General features: G+C 45.4%; 1 protein-coding gene across 4 annotated transcripts in view; it reads right to left on the minus strand.

Moving 5' to 3' along the window:
* Positions 1-25833, minus strand: part of LDLRAD3 (low density lipoprotein receptor class A domain containing 3) — a 227365-nt gene that overhangs the window by 200877 nt on the left and 655 nt on the right. The window lies entirely within an intron of this gene.

Raw genomic sequence — 25833 nt, forward strand, 5'->3', positions numbered from 1 at the left:
GGATTTTCACCTTTGATGCAATGGGGGAGATGCTTCAGTGTTCCCTCCCTTCCTCCCCCAAAATGTGAGCCAGAGCTCCTAGTTACTTTAAACTGGCCAGCTTACCCTGCATCACTCTGGAGAATCACAAGCCATCATTCCATCAATAAAAAGACCTCAGGCCGGCTGCAGCATGTTGCATGGGGCACCCACGTGAGAAGCTGCAGCCTGCACACTGGCACCACAACCCAGCGCGTCCTCTGTGGGCGTGAAGTTCAGGCTGGAAACCAGTGCCTGTCGTCCCTGACTCCACCACCTGAAAGCACCTCATCCGGTCTCTCCTTACCTGGACTCTCCCCGGGTACCTCTTATTCCTCTTTCAAAGCTGCCTGGGAGAATGTGTTTTCTGTGATATACAATTCAGTGAAGAAAGCCATCCTGTATCCCTTCTTACCCTAACATAAGTTTTCAGAAGTAAAACTCAGGAGAAAAAAAAAACAGTAAAACTCCATTATTTGGTCCTTTCTCCTTCATAATTTTTTTATTGAAGTATAGTTGATTTACAGTGTGTTAATCTCTCGGGTACAGCACAGTGATTCAGTCATACATACACATATATTCCTTTTCATATTCTTTTTCATTATAGGTATTGAATATAGTTCCCTGTGCTGTACAGTAGGACCTTGTTGCTTATCCCCTTCATAATTAACCCCTGCATACATCCCCTATTATGTTTTTTCCCTCTTCTAATTATTAAGAGGACTCCTGATCAGACCTAATCTCTTTTGCAGCAGAATGTGGCCACATGACTAAGTTTTGGCCAATGGGATGTAAAAAGATGTTCTGGGTTTGACTTCCAGCAAGGATCCTTAAGAGGAGGAAGCTCATCCTGCTTAGTGTCTTCCTCCTTCCTCCTGACTGGAATTCAGATGACATGGCTGGTACTCAGGCAGTCATCTTGGGCCATGAAGTAGTTAGCAGAGGAACACACGAGAAAGAGCCTGGATCCCTGATAACATGAAGTCACCAAGCCACTCTGAATTACCTACCTCCAGCAAGCTCTGAAAGCCACTCAAGGGGCTTAATACCACCTATCTGAGCTATGTACTTTTCAAGCTAATTAAGCAAGTTACTAACTTCGGCTCCAGTTTCAAAAGACCGGTAAGACCCAAACAAAACATAAGTTTTAAGCACACCTATTTCTAAGAAGCCAAGAAAAATAAAAAGCTAAAGCAACACAGCTAAACATACACACACACACACACACACACACACCACTCAGGTCACTGTCCATCCTGCCACATGACACAATCCAACGAAAACAAACTCTTCTGGGAAAGAAGTTCCATTCATTCCAACAGCATCTCAGATGCCTGAAATTGTCTTTCCCAAACCCACTCCATTGAGTTCCTGGAGAGAAGACTGCATTATGCAACTCAGAATCCTCAGGTGCCTAACATGATGCCTGGAACATAGTAAACCTGATGATAAAAGAAACAAAATTCACCCACTGGCCCAGGAGAGGGGAAAGGAGTGTACACAGAATACATCAGCATCTTCATTCCTGAGTGTGTCCATGTCATGTTTCCAAGAAACACCCCTCCTCCATTCTTCTGGAACCCCCCCACCCCATCTCTTCTGTATACCACCTCCTTCAAAGACTCCCTGAGCCAGCTCCCATCACCTGCTGTAGGGCCAAAACTTCCCAGCCCCACCACCTGTAAGTCCCACATTGTCACCACCAAATCTTTTTCTAACCAGGACACTGACCCCCCCCATCTCTGGACTCACAGAGTTAATCCTTATAACTATGTTTTTTTAATTGCAAAGGGACATAAGGATCTAACTGTGTACACTTCCAAGTTCAAATTCTAGCAGAAGATGATTCACTAACAACAAGCTTAAAGAACTCCCTGGCAGGTTTATTGCCAGGATCACCTCAATCTACTCTGATGCTCCCCAACTCTGAGACTGCCCCATTTCCACTTCAGGGCCCAAGACTCAGGCCCTCTCCAGCACCCTGCACTCTCAGGGAAATGAAATCCCTCCACTCCGCACCTGTCCAGCTTCCTCCTACCCGGACATCAGAATGGTCCCCTTCTCATCCACTGACTTTCCAGCCCGGCCAAAGGCATCCTCTAAGGGACCGTTCTCCTGGGCCTGAGAGCTCAATTCCTCGCTCACATGCTCTGAGAAGTTTCTACCACCCTCAGCATATTCAAGCAACAAAATCTCTTTTAGTTTCATACGCTTCCAGTTTTTCAAAAACCCCTACTGCTCCCCCCGCTTCCAGGCCAGCTGTCTGGCCCGGCCCAGCCCAGCCGGAGGTTCCATTCCCCTCCCCGACCAAGAATCACTGCATCCCCCACCTCTCTCCACCCTACAAAGCCCAGTGCCAGAGACTGCACCGTTAGCGCACCAGCACACATACAGTTCATTATGGCTGGGGTTTTTGTTAACTTCCTTTAACCCATCATCTCTTAATTTCTTTTTAAATCCTCTTCCTTGCAGGCCAATCAAGCCATAATGACTTTTGGGAAAGGGAATGGGAGCTTTTTTTTTTTTTTGGCCACAAACTATAGGTAACAAAATTACAAAATTGACTTCGGGAAGTATGGGGAAAACAAAAGTGGAGAGGACACAGCTGCTAGAATTTCCATCCTCCTTCCAAAGGCCTGTTGTGTACGCTCTTGTCCTCCAGAGAGAAGGACTGGGACTAATCCATCAGCATGGGAAACACCCCACAGCTTATCCTATTACCGCATCCTACCAGGGTAACATTTTCAAGTTGCAGCAACACACATGATTGCATCTAGAGGCAGTGGTGCAGCCAGAAAGTAACAGTCATTGACATGAGTGTGGTCTCTAACAAAGCACAGGATTTCAGGGCCAAGTGCATGGAAGGGAGGCCGCAAACCTCCATGACACCCAAGCAGCTGCTAGCTTATCTCAGCCCGGAGACGCAGGATGATGTGGATGTAAAGGCAGTAGGGAGTCTTCGTGTCAACTTCAGCCGAGGAATGGAGCCAGATGCCAAAGGGTCTCTGTGACACAGAGTCCACGACTGGCCAGGGTCAGGCTCCTAGGCCGGGGACTCAGAAAAGACGAGCACAGCTCCACCCCACCTCCCCCCCCCCCCCATCTGTGAGCAGGTATCTCTTCCTCTACTCAGTCCTTAATAGTTGGTGGGGTCACAGACATGAGTTCAAATACACATGGAACATCAAAGTGTAAAAAGGTAGGGTGGCAGCACTGTTATGAAGGCCCCTTCATGGTTCCTGGTGTTGTGTCCTTGTGTGATCATCTCCCCTTGAACGTGGACAGGACCATGACTTGCTTCTGATTTATAGACAAAGCAAAGGAGATGGGATGTTACAGAAGATTGCACGGCACCCCCTTTCTCTTGCTGATCTGATGAAACAAGAAGCCATGTTGAGGACCCACATGACAAGAAACTGAGAGTGACAGCAAGAAAATGATGCGTCAGTCTGGCTGCCTGCAAGGAAGTGAATGGTGCTAACAACCATGTGGCTTTGCAGATGGATTCTTCCCCAGGTGAGCCTCAGATGACACTGTGCTTCCAGCTGACACTCTGATTGGAGCCCTGCAGAGAACCCAGCCAGGACGTGCCCCAACTCCTAACCCACAGAAACCGTGAGAAAACAAATGTGTGCCATTTTCAGACAGCAATAGGAAAGTAATACAGGCCTAGTCAGTGGGCAGGAGGAATTATTCAATAAATGATTAGAAGAAATAGGTAGCCGCCTGGAAAATAATAACGTTGGGTCCGTGACACACATGACACCAAAATAAACTCCAGGTGGGTAAAAGATTTAAATAAGAAACATAAATCAAAAGGAGGAAACACAAAATTTTTAATTTTGGAACGAGGAAGGCCTAAGAGCGACGTAAAATCCAGAAGAATTTTTTCAAATCTAGAAAAGGATTAATAAATCTAAAATGAGAAAATATATTCTGTAACTTGTATCACAAAGGGCTAATTTCCTTAATACATAAGTAGCTCCTACAAATCCACAAGAAAAGAACATTTTGAAAAGATGCTCTCTCATTATAAGAGTAATACAATGGGATAATGACTCTGATAAAATGTTTGATAACACAGTGGGTCGGAAAGCAGTGGGCAAACTGGCACATAGTGGGGATAAACTGGAACAGCCTCTCTGAAGGACAGTTAGGCAGTAATTACTAAAATGTCAAATGCACTTTGCTCCTCAACTCAACAATTCTACTTCTATGGACATTTTAAATAACCTATGTAGAACGCTATTTAATATAACATTGCCTGTCATAGCAAGGATGTAAATCATCCTATCCACCGACAGACTGGTCTACCAGGAGACTGGTTAAATAATTTATGGTGTATCCACGTAACACAATTACTATGAATACCATGAACCATGAAAATAAATGCAGCAGCTCCTTCTGTTCTGATAGAAATCCCTGAAACATATTTAGTAACAAACAGCAACAATAACCAAAAGACAAACAAACAAACAAAGCAGAGGTTCCTCCAGGGGGGAGACTGGGGGTGGCTGGGGACAGGGTGAGGGGGAGACTTTTCACTGTGTGCTCTTTTTGTACCTTATGAATATTAAGCCACATGGTTGTATTTCTTTTTCAAAGCAAAACTCAAATCAGTAAAAAGATACAAACTGTGTAATAGCATGATTGATACGCTATGATTTATATAAAGAAATTAAATTTAGACTAAACACACCCCATTTATATAGATAATTTAGACAAGCATTATATATAGCTACCTATAAACCTATGTCTACATATTATATGTCACATGTTAGACATTATAGACATTACACAGCCATAAACAGCCCCCTCTGGGAGAACACACAGGGGTCTGAGGGCTGGCTTCCTCTGGGCTGGAGGACTAGTAAAACTGGTAACTGGTAAACTGCATAGTGAGGCAGCAGGGGTGAGAGGGGGAACTACTTTTTCACTGTATTTTCTTCAAATTTTGAACCATTATAGATAATACCAATTTAAAAACAGACCATGATGAAACTGTGGTTCCTCTGGTCCCCTGTTCTTGCTCCTTTATGATGCCCCTCGATAGGTGTCCTGACACAGCCACACTGAAGATCCCCAATCTCTGTCTGCGCCCCAGCTGCTGTCCTGACACACGCTTCTCCTCCGTTTCTCAGCACAGTGAGCCGGCCGGCCGCCTTCTTGATCTCCTTGGGCGGCGTCTTCCTCGAGGAGCTGGAGTCCTGAGATTCGAGCTCGATCAGGTCCAGCTCTCCTCTGCTCAGGTGCTGTCTTCTGGGGCCCATGACTTAAGTGCCCTCAGGTGCCAGCACTTCCCAAACCTCCATCACTGCCCACATCTCTCCTCTGAGCTCCAGATACAAAACCCAAGACATCTTCTCACAGACAGGTCGGGCTCCACGCCCCTACACGCCCGCAGCTTCTCCAAGGCTCCCTGTGTCCCCACGAACGGAGCCACCATGCATCCAGGCAGAAACCTGGGGTCTTCCTGGATTCATTCCCCGATTCCTGTCCCCACCCCAATAATCGATCACGAGCCCCAGTGGCCTCCACCTCTACGCTGTTCTGTAACCCGCCCACTTCTCTCCACCTCCACGGCCACCACCCTCGTCCAGGCCACCTTCCTCTCCTCCCTGCGAGCTCCCAGCCGCTCTGGATGCCCACATCACTTCCCCACCCACGCTCCCCGACTGCTGCTCCATTCATCTTTGGAACGGCTATTGGGTCCCCTCGGCTCCAGAACAAAACGCCACAGACTGAATGGCTTCAACAATAGGAGTTTATTTTCTCACAGTTCTGGAGGCTAGAAGTCCAAGATCAAGGTGTCGGCAGGGCTGGTTTCTCCTGAGGCCTCTCCTTGGCTTGCAGACGGCCACCTCCTCGCTGAGTCCTCCCATGGCCTCTCCTCTGTGTGCCTGCGTCCCTGGTCTCTCTTTGTGTCCAACTTTCCTCTTCTCACAAGGACACCATTCAGACTGGATTAGGGCCCACCTTAGCCTCACTTTAACTTAATTGCCTCTTGGAAGGCCCTATCTCTAGCTGTCAAGGTGCCCATTCTGGGGTACAGGGGTTAGGGTTTCTGTATGTGAATTTGGGAGTGGTCGGGGGACACAATTCAGCCCACAACAATATCCAACAGGTCACTGCACCACCTCGATAAAAACCTTCACTGATGTCCCACTGCCTTTGGAATAAAATCTTTCCATCACGTGACCCCTGCCTGCCTCTCCCCCTCCCAGCAGAGAAGGAGGGGGACCAGATCAGACAGAGATAAAAGCACAGCTGGAAATAGACAGGATTAGAGAGATTAGGAAGAACAGCACCTTCTGTTACGATTCTCCTCTTTTTTCCAACCGCTGACAGATTTGGGGCAAGCTGTCTAACCTCTCTGCAGCACGAGGCTTGGTCCATGATGACCTAGGAGCCTCCCAGGATAGACATGTCATGTCACAGAAATGACAGGACACCCCCACCCCACACTTAGATCCCCTGGACAGATAACACCTATGTCCCCTCAGCAAAAGCAAGGGTTCCCCTGGAGTCATACTCAGAGAAACTTCCAGCCGAATCCAGGATGAAAGCAGATCTAAACGGCAACTGGGTGACCTGCGCTGAGCTCTAACCACCCACGAAGGTGTCCGAGATGACAGGCCTCAGAGTCACCACCCCATCCTGGCAGCGTGGGCGCAGCAGCCTCATCACACAACTCCTCATTCTGTCTCCATGTACACGCTGGTGACCTGGGCCTGGATGCTTAGTGCATTTGAGCATTGGTTTGTGCATCTGCAAAGTGGAGTTAATTTCCTGCTAGGTCATTCCAACCGTGCTGTCTCCTAGGGCTGCTGAACAAACTTCTGCAAACTGGGTGGCTTAAAGCACAGAAATCTGTCCTTGCCCACTCCTGAAGGCAGAGCTACACTTTCTCTGGAGGCTCTGGGGAAGCTCTTCCTTGCCCTCTCCTGGCTTCCAGTGGTCGCCGGAATCCTTGGCGTTCCGTGGCTCATACTACATCACTCCAATTTCTGCCTTTGTCTTCACATGGTCATCTGCCTCTGTGTGTGTTTGTGTGTCCCCTCCTCCTAAGGACATCAGTCCTTGGAATGGGGGCCCACCCTAATCCAGTAGGACCTCATCTTAACTAATTACATTTGCAAAGACCTTGTGTCCAAATCAGGCCACATCCACAGATACCAGGGGTGAGGACCTGAACATATCTTTTTGGGGAGACACAGATCAACCCCCCCCCCAGAAGATGGTGAGAGGATTAAAGAGATAAGAACGCCAAGCACTCACAACACTGCCGGGGGCACCCACGTGCTCAACAAGTGGGAGATCTCATCACGTGAGCCACACAAGGGAGCAGTTTTCTGCTCACAGCAGCCTCCTTCCCAGAAGATCAGGGCCGACTTCCTCACTCCTCGTAAAAACAAAAACCACAAGCTAGAAACCACACGCAAACAAGCCAGCATCCTTACGGCTGATGTGTTGTTAAGACTTTTAAAAACAAACCACCAGGGCTTGGTACCAGGTCCTCTATGCAAATATTTTATCAGTGGGTCTCTGAGCAAACCTGCACCCACACGTGGGCCCCACATGCCTTTGAAGAGGAGGAGGAGGAGCTGGTTCGCCAATAAGAGGCCACACAGGCTGCTGGAAAAGGCTTAACCCAAGGTGTGCGCCTCTGTGTCCAACATCTGGTTGCCTTCCAGCTGAGCAGAAACGTCCAGACCCGAGGCCCTGGCAGCTCCCCAGGCCGGGTGGGGAGACAGAACCCAGGAACTGAGGCTGAATCCTTCCCAGGAGAGCTGGGCAGACAGTGCAGCCAAGGGAGCGATGAAGCAATGACCAGCAGAGCTGGCCCCCACTCCCTGCTCGGTGGAACCCAAATGCCCATTGCCACGATCAAAGCTGCTGTCCATGACTTGAGATTGACTTTGGGCTCATTAAGGCATAAGCTCCTGCAGGATGGGTTTTCTACACAGACAATGCTTGAAAATTAGGAAGTAAGTGGCCTGGGAGAACTTGGGACCCATTAACCAACAAGCCAGACGGAGCTTCCATTAAAACAGAAAAATGGCTGAAAATCTGAAAACCGTCGTTGGGCAGTGGTTCAAAGGTTCCATTAAGAGTTTTCCGGGAAGGCCCCCAGGGGATTCAGGCTGATGTTGGGGGAAGCTCCACGGCCACGCCGGAGAAGGGCCTGGATTGAGAAGGCAGAGCCAGAGTTCAAATCCCAGCTGCTTTAGAACATGGGGGATCTCCGTGTCCTGAGGGGCAGAAACCGGAGCCCGGCTGCCACCCTCATGTGAGGCACACGATTCCATGACCAAGGCCCACGGATGAAGTCATGAAAGCTGAGCCAGGGCCTGGTGCCCGGGCAGATGCTTTTAGGAAATCCGTACATCGACACAGTCCCATCTGCCAGATGCCAGGCACTGAGGCTGCGCTTCAGGGATGTGAGTGCCTGAATCAGTCACCAAGTCACAGGACAGCCAGCAAGGCCCGAACGGAAGCACAGAAGTGCCTCAACACGTCACGACTATTCCTCCAAATAAATTAAGTCACGGATGAGGTTCCAAACAGCATGTGAACCCCAGCTCTGCGACATGGCCGTGAGGTGGCTCTGGCACACCAAACAACTGCAGCTTCTGTTTCTTCATCTACAGAATGGGAACAACAGTACCTCTGCCTCCCAAAGGCTTTTTATGAGGACTACATGAGAGATCTCTCACAACTCACCCCCGCCAGGTGCTCAGTAAACGTCAGAGCTGCCCCCTCTGTTCCTCTTCCCTCTCCCCTCTCTCTGGCATGGCCCACAGCTCCTACGGTGACAGGAGCCCTCTCCAGTTCCTCTTGACATTGTCAGGACTCCCTGTCCTAGAAAACCCTTCTTTAAGTCCTACAAACTCATGGACTTGAACACCAGTTCCCAACCTCCTCCCTGTGCCCACAGTCTCTGCCCTATAGCTTCCCTCCCCTGCAGTCACACCTCTGGACAGGACAGCCTCCACCAGCAGCCCCCAGATGTGTGCTGCAAGAACATCTGGGTCTGTCACAAAGCATTCAGCGGTCAGCAACCAAAGCAGAAACTGAAGGAATCTTCGCTGCAGCTCTTCTTAGAAATGAACTTATCCCATTTAAAGGACCACCCTTTGTTCTGAGGATGAGCCACTCCTGCACTGCTGTATTAAAATGTGATTTCTCAATGCTGGCCAAAAGGGAGTGGCAAGATATATTCAAAGTCCTGAAAGATAAAAACTCACAACCTAGGATACTCTACCCAGCAAGACTATCATTTAGAACAGAAGGAGAGAGAAAGAAGAACAAGCAAAAACTAAAAGAATACAGCAATATTAAACCTACCCAAGGAGAAACACTGAAAAGCCTTTCTAAATAGAAAAGAAGCAAGAATCTATAGAAAAGAGAAAATCACACTGGAACTGCAATGATAACTACAATGAACAGCAAAAGAACAAAACATGTACTATCTACTATATATAAAATAAACTACCGGGTCCTACTGTATAGCACAGGGAACTACATTCAATATCTTACAATAACCTATAATGCAAAAAGATATTAAAAAGAATATATATATATGTATATGTGTGTGTGTGTGTATATATATATATATAAAACTGAATCACTAGGCTATACACCGGAAACCAACACAACACTGTAAATCAACTATATTTCAATTTTTTAAAAAATGTGATTTGTATTATAAAATGGTGGTGATAAGATAAAAGGTGATTTTTTTTCATTGTTCTCATTCAATCAAATAAAAGGTGAGCCAACATCAGAGGTCCAACCCTTTTTTGTTTACTTTTCATTATCTGACCAGTCCATAAATTCAAGTATGGGACCCACCCGACTGTGCCCATCAGTGGTGCATGGCTGCCTCCACTTCCTCCCCTGCTCAATATCTTTCACCTAATTTCCAAACCCAGCTTCTGCTCTCACCAGCCAAGGGAAACTGCTCTCTCCAAAGTCTCCAAATCCAGGCCCTTTCCTGCACCTGACAGCCCAGGACAGTCCTCGTTACTCAGATATACCAGAGCCTCCATACAAAGGCCAACCCCAGCCTTTCCAAACAGCTTTGATCAAGGCAAAGGCTTCTCAGTGCTGACCACACATGCCCACGCTCTCACTGGCATCTGTGGACATCACTACCCCACTGACCAAAGCATGGGCCCTGGAGCTGGAAAAGCCCTGGGTCCACAGACTAGCTCTTGCCCAAGTCCAGGCAAACTGCTCTGCTTCTCTGAGCATCAGTCTCCTACTGGGTCAGGATGTGATGGTGACAGTCCCTATCTCCCAGGGATCCTGAAAGGATCGATAAAACCATGTGTGTAAAGCACTTTCCACAGTGCCTGGGACACAGTAAGTGCCATTAACTAGGAACACTGTTAGTAGAAGGAGTCTTCATAGTAGACGTGACCTCTTTCTAGCTTTATCTCCCATTGCTCCTAGGACTCCAGCAAAACTGTAATCTTTGTGGCTCCCCAAATACGTCCCATACTTTCCCACCTCTGGGACACCACCCATGCCAGCCTGGAATTCCAGACCTCTTCCACCATTTCCTCCAAGCTCACATCAGGGACCTCCTTCATGATCCTTGTTTATCCATTGCAGCCAGAAGTGTGGTATTCGTCTGAACTCAGGCAGCATCTGGTCTGTGCCATTCTCCTCACTGCATCATTCTCCACCTTCCTATGCATGCCTTACTCAGACTTATCTGCACATCTTCCCTCTCTTGCTACATCTCAATTACTTAAGGTCAAGGGAAATTCTGTATATCCAACAGTACCTGCCACAGTGCCTTACAAGTCAGTGAACAATAAGCAATTGTTTTAAGAAGCCAGTGATGTCATCCCCAGTAGATCATTTTAAAATACATAAGCAGATATAGTAATGATGACCTCCTACATCCAATTCTGAATTTCTTTCTAGAACCAAAGCTGGCAATGTTTATATGTGTACAAATAAACACACACACACACACACACACACACACACACACACAAGGCTGTGTGTGTATACATGTATACACACACACACACACACGTTCATCCCAAAATCTCAGGGAATGAGAGTGGATGGCAATTAAAATCTAATCCAATGGGCTTTAAATCCATTGTCCTTGGGCCCAGCCTTCCTCCGCCCCACAGTTCTGGTTAACCATCAGTACACAACTCTACTTTGCTCTCTCATTAACATTTATAACTTTGCACTCTGACTTCAGTGTTGTTTTGATTATGTCTTCTTTTGGTTTAGTCTTTACCACGTTATTTCCCTCCCGTCACTCAGGTCACCCCTTCCATGTGGCATTGTTACTTATTTACTTTACAAAGCCAGCCTTTCACCCTCTTTTTGTTCCTCATGCCCCTTCGTGTCTTAGTCCACTAGATGGCCTTTGTATGGTGCCCTATGTATGCAAATAACTCAAGCCCAGAGAGAGTTCAATTTCATTCCATTCCTCTCACAGCCTCCATCTCTCAAATAAGTGAAAATTATTTAAACAGAAAAGGGAACAGTGTGTGTCTTCCTCTAAATGTACTTAGAGGAAGGGCATTTCTATTTCACAATCCTTGAAGTTCTTTCATTCACCTTTGGCACTCATTTAAAACGAGGTGCTCCAGAGAACCCAGGAAACTTAATGAACCTCCCAGAAGCAAGCTGTTCATTCCCTTGAAGTCAGAGCAGAACCATACGGAAAACTACCATCAGTCACTTACTCTGCATGATGGCCCCACAGGGTGTGTACACCCTCTTCAATACAGAAGTGTTCTGTAGAGTTAAAAAACAATACCTACCTGTGGCAACACAGACAGACCTCAGAATTACAAGAATAAATGGAAAAAGTAAGTTGCAAATGTACGCACAGAATGATAGCATTTGTGTACCCTTTAAAATACTTTTGCATTGGGTAGAGACACACACTTGGTAAAAGATTAAAACATGGACAGAAAGGATATATGCCAACCTGAGGACAGCAGTGACTGGGCAGAGGGGAAGGTCATGAGATGAAGGACAATCTTTGATAGCATCTGTAATACATTTTTCTTTTTAAAAAAATCTGAATTAAAATGGCAAATGTTAAAAATCTGACAGATCTGTGTGATTGGTACACATATTTGTTATATTATTCTTCATTCTTTTATGATACCTGAGAGACGTCAGAATTTAAAGGAACTAAAAAGCATATATTTTAACACACCCAGGATACCCTTCTAGTCATCTAGGTTTAAGAACCACTCAAGAATAGGGAAGGAACATAAGTAAACGGGAATACCACGTGTGAAGTTCAACATGACCAAAAGCAAGGCAGAGGCAGCTGTTTAAGAAGTGAGATTAAGAAATATTATTCAGCCATAAAAAAGAAGGAAATCCTGACATTTGGAACAACATGGATGGACCTTGAGGGTATTATGCTAAGTGAAAAATGTCAGACAAAGAAAATACTGTATGATATCACTTCATGTGGAATCTTTAAAAAACCCGAACTCATAGAAACAGAACAGACTGGTGTTTGCCAGAGGCAGGAGGTAGTGGGGTGGAGAAATGGGTGAAGGTGGTCCAAAGGCACAAACTTCCAGTTTTACTATTAGTAAGTCCTGGGGACGTCATGTACAGCACAGTGACTATAGTTAACAATACCATATTGTATATTTGAAAGTTGCTGAGTGAGCACATCTTGAAAGTTCTCATCACAAGAAAAAAATTTGCAACTATGTGAAGTGATGGATGATGACTAAACTTATTGTGCTAATCATTTTGCAATATAGAGATACACTGAATAAAAAAAGGAAGTGAGATTAATTCTGTGCTGGGGGCTGAATATGGGAGGACACCTTTCTAGACAAGGAAATTCACTAGCAGGGTTCTAAAGGGTCAGTCGGAAGCTTTCTTTGAAAAACTGTACAAACACGGGCAAAGCCTAAATCAACAGTAGGACCCGACAGCAAGCAAGGTTACACACTGTATTCATAAGGCTGCGTTTAGCTGTGGGGAAAGGAGCGAGCTGAGAGACGCCATTCCCTTCTCAGTCAAGCTGGAAATCCAACAAGAAACAGGGATCACGTGTGTACCAATACCATCCGCCAAGGAAGTCAGGCCAAGGGTCATTTGTATCATTTCACCCCATTGGCAAGGCAGGGAGATATTCCCAAAGAGGCCTGTGTGCCTAGAGGCCCGATGCTGCTGGAAGGGGCAGGATGGAGGGTCCGTCACTGCCCAGTATCCACTAGGGTCTGCAAACCAGACAGAAGCAGACGGAGCACACAAACATGTGGAGGGGAGTCTTCTTGTTACTGATTACTAATGTAGTACGGGTTCGGCCTTTTTTTCTCCCCAAAAGTAACGTCTTCCTCTAATCTGAAAGGGGGAGGGTTTAGTGATTTACTTTCCCTGCAACCCGTGTAAATCACTGCTGTAAAATGTGGGGGAGAGTTCATTCCTGGGAAGGGGTGGACTGACGTGTCTGGTAGGCAAGAAGGTCCAAAACTAAGCAACAGGCTTTAGAACAAAAAATAACAGTAATGTCAATGACCAGGTCAGGCACCCAGGGGTGCTGAGAAGACCCACAGAATTCAACAACTGGGGACACCCAATCTCCAGCTTTTGGTGAGTGAGGGCCAGATTTGACTGAATTTAGGAAAATGAAGAAATGCCATGTTGTGCCCCAAGCACCAAGGGGCAACTTACAACACACACATGCTGCAAATCAGAATCACTTTGTTTCTTAAGAATTGTCTTTCCATGTAAGAATTACTCTTCTGGAGCAGTGCTACCCAATGGAACTTTCTGAAACGATGGAAAAGTTCCACATCTGGGCTGCCCAGCAAGGTGGCCACTAGCCACATGGGGCTACTGAGCACTTGAACTATGCCTGGGGTGACTGAAGAATTTGATTTTTTATTCTATTTAATCTTAACCAGTTTAAGTAGTCACAGGTGGCGAGAGGATTTCGTATTGGAGAGCATCCTTCTTACTGCCAGGATACTTTTTAACCTATTGAAGTGATAACTCACCCTTCCTAGTAAGCATTTTGTGAGCTTACCAGCGTTGCACCATTAAAACAAGGCTTGGTGCACACATCCTCATGACTGAAACTCTGTACGTGTTCCAAACTATTTAATTAGGAGAGGGTCCTAGCAGTAGAATTGGGGAGTCCATAGTAATTATGTTTCTAGGGTTTTCCTACATAGGGAGACCACTTACAGTAACACAGATGTGAACAGGATTTTATCTCTTACTAGTTATTTTCATCTACATTGATTCCCAAAGGATCCTCAGCAACCACCAGGTAAAATCAGGCAGGTCAGGTAATAGCATCCCCGATGCAGAGACAAGGAAACGAGCTGCGGAGAGCACGCTGCTGTCTTGGTTGGTTTAGAGAATTTTTATAGCCAGCATTAAAAAATATACCCAGTCGTCCTGGAATGCTAGACCATTTGTTCTCCCACATTAGTTTAACAAGGGAAAACGTCTATGCTCTATTCCCAACTGAAAAAGAAAAGCAGGATATGAAATTATATTCCCTGTATGATCAAAACTACATAAAAATCAAAGAAAATAAACCAACATGTTAACAGTCTTCAGGTTGTGGAACTATAAGTTGTATTTTTCTCAATTTTTGTCCAAATTTTTACAATAAACCTGAATAATGATTGAAATAACATTTAGTTACATTAGTGAGCGGTAATAAAAGTGAGCTGCCTTATATGCCTTATCTCGCTTGAAATATTTCTACATGGTAAGGACCATCATTATCCCGATTAACAGATGAAGACACAGTGGGTGTGAAAAAGCTGAAGAAACCTGGCCAAAGCCAAGGCAATGAGCTGGGATCTGAACCCTGGCTGGCTCACTCAAAAGCCTGTGTTCTCAGCCACCAGGTCAGTGCGTCTCAAACTTCAACGCGAGCCGAATCACCCAAGAATTTTGTTAAAATGCAGGTTCCGATTCAGGTGATGCTGACGCTGCTGGCCTGAAGACCACATTTGGAGCAACAAAGCTCTACACGACAATCCCACGATAATACTATCATCTTAAAGGAGAAAATACGCTATACTCAACCAGGAAAATGTTCTCTAATAATTTAAATGATACCAACGGTTACTAACATATAAAAGCAAAAATACACTTTTCTTCTCAATCACTTTTGCAAAGCCTCCTTTCCTATCCATGCGGCAGGCCTGAAACTGTCCTTGTGAATTCCCACCCCACCCACAGACGCTCCCCGGGGCAGCCTCTGGTGTCAGACTAAGCCCAACTTGAAGCTTAATGAACCTTCTCATCTCATTAGCAGGGAAGATTTTATCCCCAAAGCTTCCGTTAGCAAACACTTCCATGAACCCAGGGAGCAGGTGTGTGGAGGAAAGGCCCCTAGGGGTGTCCCGAGGAAGCACATACAACCCCCCACTGCAGACACATCACTGAGGGTGATTTCAGATTCGGAGTTTCCCTATTGCCATAGACTTTTTCTTTGAAACACTGAAATTATGTACTCTCTAAATATTTTAACCTTCCAAAATTTGGCAAGCACTTGCTAATTTGATACTCAAAGAACCTTCAACACTCTTTCATTAAGTTCCTAATTCTTCAAGTCTTTTTATGTGGGATTATCAGAGACTTGCTGAATGAACCTTTTGCCATTTGCAGTAACCCTGTTTATCTACCTAAATGCTTAATGCTACGCAAATGCTATATGCAGTTACTTATCTGATACCATGAAAATAGCCCTTGCATGTAAGATTTTATTTCCCTAACTTTTCATTTTATCTGTATTTCTTGGTTCTTACCATGTCTCCTATAATGAATAGATAAGTGATTTTTTTCCCCACAAAACTTAGTGACATTCTGTTGTACATTTAAGTCTTATAACTGATGTATTTCCATCATCCTCCATTTCCCTCTAAGATTACATTTATTGATACACTTCCTTCCTTGAATCATTTGTGTGGTTTCAGTAGCAAATTTTTATTTCCTTAAATTAGACCAGAAGATAATCTTAAGTTTCTTACTATTTAATGTTTTTAACACTGATTATTAAATAAGGCAGAATTGTTTTCACTTACTCCTCCTGGTAACTTCCCCTATTCCTTGAAGTCAACTATGTAAACTCTCTTCAAATGGAATCAAGGTGCACAGCAGTTTTCATTCACCTGTCAGAAGCCCTTTTTACATACCACATGCTAGACCCCCAGTTGTCTAATTTATCATCTAATTTTAAGATGGCTATAATCCATTTCCCTCTCAAAGGCCTCTTTCTCTTTGTTTTTTGTTTGTTTGTTTGTTTGGTTGGTTTTTCTGTTTTTTTGTTTTTTGTTTTTTTTTTTTTTGAGCCACAGGTGTCTCTGGTAAAGAACTCTGCAGATCTTTGGAGCTGAATGAGACTGTCCTAAAATCTAGAGGAGAAACAATGTGTCACCAAAGGGCAACGTCTAAATTTCATTCTTCCCTCAACTGCTTCCCCCTTTCAAAGTCACAGTCACTTATCTTTAGTGATCATCTCCATGCCTTCCAGGTTACTTATAGGAAATCCGACTGTGTGACTGACCCCAAGCCAAGCCCTGACTCGGGTGCTGGGGTGTCACAGCAAATAAGACAGACATCAAAGAACACAGCAGACCCCATCCTGCCTCGTGGAACTTTAATCACACAAGAATGGGAGTGTTCTTTCTTCTTTTCAGGGTTATTGCTGCGTTACATTCTATGAGTATTTCTGAAAGATCCCAGACTGCCCCTCAATGCTGGACAGTGGTCCTTTCCATGAATACGTATTCCAACTCTTGATCCGCTCCAATCCCTCTGGTGCATTTCTTCTCCAAAAGCAATAAGCATTCTCATCGTATTTTCAACATCTGTTAACTTATATTGGATTGTCATTATCTTCTACTCAGGTAACATAACTGAACTTTGGGCATGCTAAATCTTTCCCTACGGCATCACGGCTGCCCTTCATAGGTTCCACCAACATGTATAGTTTCTCTATAACATTTACAAGGTTAGTTCAATCGTCCATTAATACAAGATATTCCTGATGCAAGTCATTCTTTCCAACTTTATCTTTTTTGCAGTAATTAGCATCAGGGGATGGGAGAGCACATGCTTAGCAAGCATAAGGTACTGGGTTCAATCCCTAGTATCTCCACCAAAAAAAAAAAATCATTAAAAATAAAAGTTTTTTTTAAAAATACAGTAATTAGCATCAACTCTTTCCTGTCCTGCTACACCAGGTCACTTCCAGCAGGAGGGACTCCCCACCATTGTACTTTTTAATCCAACTTTTATAAAATCTGTTTTTGAAACCCCTCATTCAGTTCTGTTCTGGTTTCTCTTAGCCTCGACAGTTTTTGGTTTTTTTTTTTACCAGCTTTGGATTTTTTTTTCTGATGCAATTTTTTTCTGATGAAACACCCTACGTCACTAATCACTCTTCCATCATCACCAAACTCCTCTATCTTATTTTCATAATAAAAAACAAGTTAAATTTAGAATTTTCCAAACCAATTGAGAGGCTTTTTTTTTTTTTCCCAATGGACTGTGGAGCTACAAGTGTGACGAGGGCTCATTTCTCAGCCATGTCCAATTAGTTTAATGACTCCTGGAGAACACTGCCCTGATTCAAGGCAAAAGCTGAAGGAAAATGTTCCAGTAAGGTCATCAAAGACAGCACACTTGTGATATCCCCAAAGCTAACCTCACCGGGCCTTATAATAACGAGAAGGGGTTTTTAATGCAATAAAATTACACACCCTCTATGGTTTCATCTCTCTCTGCCAACAGACACATGAGTGTCCCACTCGGAATGCTGGCATCTTGGGTCCACAAGTCTTCTAAATCAAGTTATTCATAAAGACCATGCCCCTCCAGCACCCAGTTCCTGAAGGCTCGTTTCAGAGTCAGCTAACTGGCTGCCCTCCCTTTTTGTGGCCTCCTCCAGGCCAGAGTCAACCCTGGTCTTGAAACTGCACTATTTTGCCTGTCAGAAATCACAGCTGGAGCTGAGCACCTGCAAAGTCACCCAACATACAGTCTCCTGGTATCACAATGACTCATTAAAAAGAGAGACAGTTTTCAGGAGATAACTTGGGAGTGAGGGTTTGGAATCCTGAGGGCCATGCTGGCCTGCCTTTAGTTCTAACGCTGTTCAGATCTGTAGCCTTGCTGCCTTACAAGACAGGACTTACTGCCCACAAGAAAGGGGTTTGGGGTAACAAGAAAGGGCAAATTCTTCCTACCTCTGATTCCTTTCCAGTGCAGTACGCTAACATTTCACCTTCCACAATAAGTAACACCCACGACTAGGTCAGAAAAAGTTCTCCTATGGGTAAACCTCACAAGCTTAAGCTCAGGGTGAGGAAGTAAGAAAAAACTTAAATTTCTCTTTTTATGTGGGGCATGATAATCAGCACCATATTTTTGTCTTAAAAATCTATTTCTAGACTTTATAAACAGTGGGCCCTTCTATTTGGCACCCAGCCCTATTTGAGGGAAGTACTGACCAAAACGAAATTGCTTTTGGTTGGTATTCCAACAAAATATTTCCATCAAAGGGGGAAAAAATTCTCCATTAAGAATATATTCAAAGGCAAGCCTCATGGTGCTGAAATAATTTTCTTATTGTTGTTACTGTTTCTTTACTAAAGCAAGCCTCTACCAAGGCCAACTTAAATGCCTACAATAACAAGTTCTCCATAGGGGGGAACAGCAAACCTTCAGTTTCCATCTGCCAAAGACAAGCCACTTGAATAAAATCAACTTGAGATACCTCCAGCCCAATGGCTCCCCAGCAGGGCATTTCAGCCAACATAATAAGCATGGAGTCAATACTGACACCATACCCAGTGATGGAATTCTCTGGCACAGGCCAGGGGGTGCACTTCCTTCCTCCTACACACATGAACTTGAGTGTCTACTCAACGCCAAAGCAGTAGGGCCGGTGGTCGGGGCAAAGGTTTAAGTTGTGCAGACCTACTTGCCCCGCCTTTTACTGGCTGTGGGGTTGGAAAAATTCCTTATTCTTGTAGTTTCCCCCTCTATAAATGGCAGAGCACACTACCTACCTGAATAAACTGCTGTGAGAATAAAATAAGATTCATCAGCAGAGGAAGCATGAAATAAATAAATTACAGTATACACACACACACACACACACACACACACACACACACACACATATTTTTAAAAGAATGGGTACTTACAGAAGAATTAAAAGAAAGGTGGCCAAGAAGACCAGTATCTTTGGTATTGTAACATCTATGAGATCAGGATGTGCCTGATTCACCTTTAATGTTGTAACATGTCTGAAATCAAGATGTGCCCCACAGCCAGTAGCATCTTATGAGAGCACAGGGTGAGCAGCAGCTGCGATCTGCTGGTCACTGGCAATGCCTGGGTGAATTTGGTCACAGCTGTTGATGCGTGCCATCACTTCTGGCCAGTTCCATGAATTGCTGGTAAGACAGAGGTTGAATTCACCTGCTATTTAGAATGTCTTTTAAAAGATGACACTAAACTTTTGCATTGAAATGAAAAAGCATTGTGTATATACAAAGAGGCGAGGAAACAGTGTGCCTTTGAAAATAGTGAAGCAAGTATCTATCATTGGAGAATGACTGCAATCTCGTATTTTCTTGCAAAGCATGAGGCAAGCACCTTAAAGGACTTAAGAGAAGATGAGATTCCATAAATAGCTGAAACTATGTCACATTTTGTTTCTGAGATAGAAGCAAAAGAGTGCCACTCACAAACTGGGAAACACAAGGGAAGGTGAGTGAAAATGCCAAGTGTGTTGCAATAATCAGAATGTCCAAACAGCAGGAACCAGGGGTGACCCATTCGCGGAGCTCCAAGTAAAACTGACTAAAATACAGTACTTAAGTTAAAAAAAAAAAGCAAGTCAAAAAAACTACAAAAATAGACAAGTATGAGCTCATTAACCTCTATGTACCCACGTGTGTGTGTGTATAAATCCATCTTAGGGCTGAACTGATATGTACTAGACAGTTAGTAGTAATTCAGAAAAGAGGAGAGAAATGTAAACAGAGGATGAAGGAAGATTTTAATGTTTTATTGTAACGACTTCTAATGTGCTTGAAATTTTTATAATGAGCATGTATTCAATGCATTATTTTTGTAATATTTTTAATTCAAGAGGATTAGAGTGAAATAATACATGTACAGGCTTGGCACCCTGCCAGACAGAACAAACCTTCAATGAGTGGTAGCCATTATTACAGTCCATGTTTCCTGAGAAATATGACATAGATGTTTAACTTAGGATCCTAACCCTTAAGGAGTTTACAATCTAGTAGGATTAGAGACTAAAAGAGGTAGGAGATATATATAGGTACATATCAAGATATGTATATATACATACACCAAGATACGTGTATATATACCAAGGTATGTATATATACATGTATACACGTGTATATATATGTAGTATGTACATATATGTGTCTGTAGGCAGTATGACACGATAAAGTTGTTGCCTAAAGACACAGAAGAAATGTCTTGTTAGAATCTCAGAAGCCTAGAGCAAAAAGAGCCTGAGAACACCAACATACGTACCCCAGCATTTTATCTGGGTAGCTAAAGATAAAGAAGCAAGCTAGGACGTGCGTCATCACCTCTGAAACCTGATCAAGAATGACCCATCCATTAAACATCCCCAATGACAGGTTATCCATCTTTGCTGAGGCCCTGTGATATCCCCAGAGCTCTGTTCCCATGAAGGTCGTAGATCCATCAGTATGTCTCACATTTAGGAGCGTCTCCAAAACACCACTTGCGGGAGAAGTGTTTCTGTTCTTCCCAGATAACGACAGAGGTAAACAACCCCATTTCCATCACTGGATCATTCCATCCTTCAAGGGCAAAGAACAAGTTCTACCCAGCTTCGTGCCCTGCTAGACCACGGCACGGCGCCCTGAGGTGGCAGAGCTGGTGCCACACGAGTGAGCAGTCAAATTAAGCTTCGAGAATAGTTTTCAAGGTACCCAGAGACAAAAGGGAAAATGATATTCTCATGCTTGGAAGCTAGGGCTCCTCCCTGGAGAAGACTTTTGGAAGAGGGCATGACCTGAGGCACATGTGCCTGATGGAAGGCAAAGGGCACTTCTCCCCTTCAAACCCAGCACCCCTCTCTTGGTACCTCCTTTCTTCCTGCAAATTCACAGGAAAAGAAGACAGCAGCAGACCATGTGCATTGCTGGTCTGAAGGGAAGAGGAAGTGAGAAACTCAAGGAAGGCTGGACACTCACTGAACAAAGGAGAAGGACAGCTGGCAGGCAAAGTGTCTTAAAGGAATCCAAGAGTTATAAAGTGACGCAGAGCGTAACTTTCAAAAGACTTCAGAGAAGAAAGCAGAGGACGAAAATTTCTCCAGAACCAGCTGGCCGCTGGCATAGACAAACCCTGCTCCCAGCCACCTGCGGACAGAACTCAAGTTGTAAAACCTTTTGATGGGAAGGGAGGAGGAATTGTGGGGCGGGAAGGGGAACCAAAAAGAACAATGACTACGCTGTAGGGCAGAGGAAGGGGGACTTTCAGGGTGGAAATTTCAACACACAACTCCCAAGGCAAACTTTCAGACAGCTTCTCCAGCTCACAGGGCCAGGGAAACTTCCAAGCTTAACAGTTACTCACGGAAGCAGGTGGCTTCTGGTGTCACCCGCCACCTGCCTTTTACCTGCTTTCTCAGCCTGTCTCTCCCAAGGGAACCAAATCCACAATCTCAAACTTTACCTGCTTTCACTATGACACAAGGGGGAAGCGAGTGGGAAAGGCCAGTGCTGAGGTCGTTTCTAGCTAAGAATGTATTTTCACATTGAACTTGTGAGGCTGCAGAAACAGAAAGCAGAAACCTGATGACGAAAAAGCCCCTGGGAGGAGAAGACCATCCTGAGCCATGGCATCTGGTGGATGAGCAGTAAGAATGCTCAAGATGAGTGGCGAAGGGGCAACTCACACACACTGGGGGTTCTCAACAGGGGTACTCAAGGGGCATGGTTTTGCCCCTAGAGGACATTTGGAAACATCTGGAGAAATCGTTGGTTGTCACAACTGGGGGAGACAGGGAGGCAGGTAGGAGGAGGCTGCTACTGGCACCGAGGACCAGAGATGCTGCAAAATATTTTACAACGTACAGGACAGCCCCTCACAACAAAGAAGTACCCAGCCCACATGCTGACAGTTCCGAGGCTGAGGGGGCTTCACTAGATGAGCCCCATCCCTGCAGCCATGTCCAGAAGCCCTAACAATCCTACCTGAAATAAACATCTGCCATTCTTCTGACCAAGCGGTCACCCTGTCACAAAAGTCCATGTACCCTGGCGGGCAATACTAAACATCAAGCAGGTGATGTGACAGGCAAATGCTCCACCCTCAGAGAACCTGGCTGCTCTCCCAAGCAAGCATTTTTAAGGGCACCCCTTAGGATCCCAGAGAGTAGATTCTTTCACCACAAATACAGTGAAAGACAGACACTTACACACACACACACACAAGCTGCCATCTTAAAACCTCCCCAGTTGTCAGATAGACGCAGTGGCAAAAACAGCTGCCCAGTTAGGATTGCCCAGTGCATTTCCAAAATATTCCAAAGAGAGAAAGAAAGAGGAAAAGAGAGCAAATAGGACAACTCCACAGCCAAAAATAGATTTGCCCCTGAGGCTATCTCATAGCTTAAAAACAACTCAATAAGAAAAGGGGGGAATGTAAATATAGAGCCCAACGAATGAAAATGAACCCCCGTGTAACTACAACTCAGGTCAAGAAATGGCTCGGCGGCCTGCGGTATCTCCCTGCGGGGCGTGCCTCTCCCATGCACACAGCCAAAATACTGCTGCTATTTTGAAAGTTCCATCTTTACCCAAGGTCTGAGACTTATTTTATGTATTTACCATGAATACCAACTGCTGCGACCACAGAGTGAACGGATTTGGGAAGGGGGACTGTTTATGGAAACAAGCTCATGGGCTGTTAATTCACAGAAGCACGTACGCCCGAGGAAAGGCGTGGAGGCGCCACACAGGACGCCTGGAAATGGCGAGAAAGCACAGGTGGGGGCTGAGAGAAACCTGAGTTAGTATCCAGCACCCTGGGTGTAGATGACCTCTCGTGAACCACAAAGTGACTTCCCGTCACACCACACCACTGGAACAATTCAACAGGACCGTGTGTTTCAACGGGGAGCAAAGCACCTCACACACAGGAGACGGTCCACAAACACTGGCTTCCCTTTCTTCTCCTTGTCCATGAAAAGAGGCAAGTTTGAAAGGGCTGCAACTTTCATAGGAAATTATTTGATTAGAAACTGTCCTCATTCCCAAATTCTCTAGACTGTTTTATGAAGGTGACAATCCAAGCCCATTTTCAGGTCACCCAGGTGACTGTGACAACAAGACATCTCCACCAGTCCTGGAGGCCCAGAACGCACCGCCCTGCCCTTGCCTGCTTACTCACATCCCCGTCTCTCCCTCACTTATCACAAGGTGAAAGGCCTAAGTGGACTGTCAGGAAAAAACACCTCCCACCCCAGTAGGGCGCCTTCGTCCATCTCTTTGAAGACGAAAAGCAACGAGGTGTGTTTATTTGTACTTGGTGCACACAGTCTCATCGACCGGCCTGCGCTGCACGAAGCCTTTCAGTTCGTTAAAAAAAAAAATTGCTAAAACCCACCCATTCACAACACTAAGCAGACCTTTCCAGGAAAAAAGGTCAGCACCCACACTCCTGGGACACACATGGGGGAAATCAAGCCTCTTCCCTGACAGACAGAGAATGTCAGGGAGTCCGACGAGAAAGGTCAGCCAGGAAGGAGGTGAGCGGTCTGGCCACCATTAGACGCGCCCCACCTCCCACCACTAAAACCCACCAAGTCCACCCTGAGAAGGAAAACTGGACGTCAGACAGGCTGAGTCTTTATCACAGGATACATTAAAAAAACAATAATGGTCAAAATCAATGCTTCACTTCCCTAATATGAACAATAAAAACAAAGGAAGAAACATGCACACAGACACACACACACACATACACAGACACACACAGACACACACACACACACACACACACACACACACACACACAAGGCCTTTAAGAAGATTCCTGAATAACAAAGGACCCCAAATTGCTCTTGAAATGTCAGTGCTCCTCCAGGCCTACAAAGACCCGGAACTTCGACTAGGGCTCCACTCTGACCCCCAGCTTTGTTCACAGACTATCAAAGGGAGACAGAAATTTGAAGCACCGGCTTTTATAACCTCCTTTCTCATACCAACTTCCCAGAAGAGGACTGAGGCATAGGATGTAGGGGTAGAGGCGTAGGGTCTTGGGCTCCCTGTGAACCCCACACTGGAGCCCAGGTGCACCCAGCCGGCATCAGGAACACTGACCAGCCCTGTTTCTAGTAACACTTCAGGTAAAAGTGGAATCCCTGTTAAAAAAACGATGTTTAATGTAACACGAAAAATGCACACACCCCAACCTACCTAGAGGTTTCTAAACCAGCAACTAATGGTAAAAGGTGAGTCAAAGCCACACAAGCTCGATGACCACAGATAACAGAAAACCACCACCTGTGTCAGCCCCCACAACTATTTTACTTATTTTAGCCCTATTTTATATGTACACACACATATTAAATAACCAGTGCTGACCAGAGAAAGACAAAATTAACTTTACAGCTATTTTTACAGAGATGGAGACTCAACTAAAGCAACCAAGTACCAACTGGAAGATGCAATAAATAACAGTTTCTACTGGGCCACAAGCAGCTCTCTGAGGACACCCACAAGACCTGGCTTCCAGACTGCCCTACTTGGGTGTTATCAGGGGATACACGCAGTTATGCAAATTGAGAGCATGAATCTGGGCAAGTCTTTGTGTCCCAGGTGTCCTGGAAATCTGCCTGTCCTAACAGCCTCCAAATACTCACTCATGCCTACCTGTGACTGCCAGCGCCCCCTTGGAACTCTCTCCCTGACTTGGCCCAATAGTTCAGGAGCAACAGGGTACTCTGACCCAGACCTGGTTAAAAATCCACAGCAGCCACCAGCATTCCACCCTCACTGGAAGCCACAGCAAACCCACAGACATCTAAACGGGAGTGTCCGAGGCGTGGGGATGATGTCATAGGCCTGAGAGTGGGGGAAGGCTGCCCAGTGGATTCTGAAGATGGTTAGGACCAGGGACTTCAAGGAAGGAGGATTTCTCTTTCCAAGTGCACACCTGGCAGGGAGGTGGAAGTTCAGAATTAAGGGAGCCTCAACTTTCCCAGTAAACACACCACCAAAGACACCTTCATAGCAAGTAGTTAGCATTCAGGAAAATCAGGCATTAATTAGACACGTGGATGGCACAAACGTCAGGTAAGCCAGTTTCTGCTGAAGAAAGTTCACTGGGCCCTGTCACCCACTTTTCTGGGCATCAGCGGCTCACAAATAAACATCAGGGGGCCAAGGGCCTGCTGACCCCAGGAGGGGCAGCTGACAGCTGTGGCCAGCATACAGGGCAGAGAAAGGGAGCATGCCCAAAACAGCAGGAAAGTTCCTGGGAACAGTACACTGCTCCTGGGGACCTCAGGATGCACACGCTATGGCGATGCCAGGTTCATCAGAGGGCCAGCAGGTGAAGCCAGGGTCCTTTCCCAGGGCACCTCGCCCATCACGGCCTTCACTGTAGGGCGAACGGGAGTGAGCAGATGATTTAAATAGATGTTCTGCTCCCAGAATCAGTGCGATAGATTAATAATTCCCAGGTCCGGCCCTGCTTCATCTCTCTTTGCCCACACCACAGTCCTAGGGAGGAATGGAA

This window comes from Camelus bactrianus, chromosome 10 (assembly GCF_048773025.1).
Source record: "Camelus bactrianus isolate YW-2024 breed Bactrian camel chromosome 10, ASM4877302v1, whole genome shotgun sequence".
In the NCBI taxonomy this organism is placed as follows: domain Eukaryota; kingdom Metazoa; phylum Chordata; class Mammalia; order Artiodactyla; family Camelidae; genus Camelus; species Camelus bactrianus.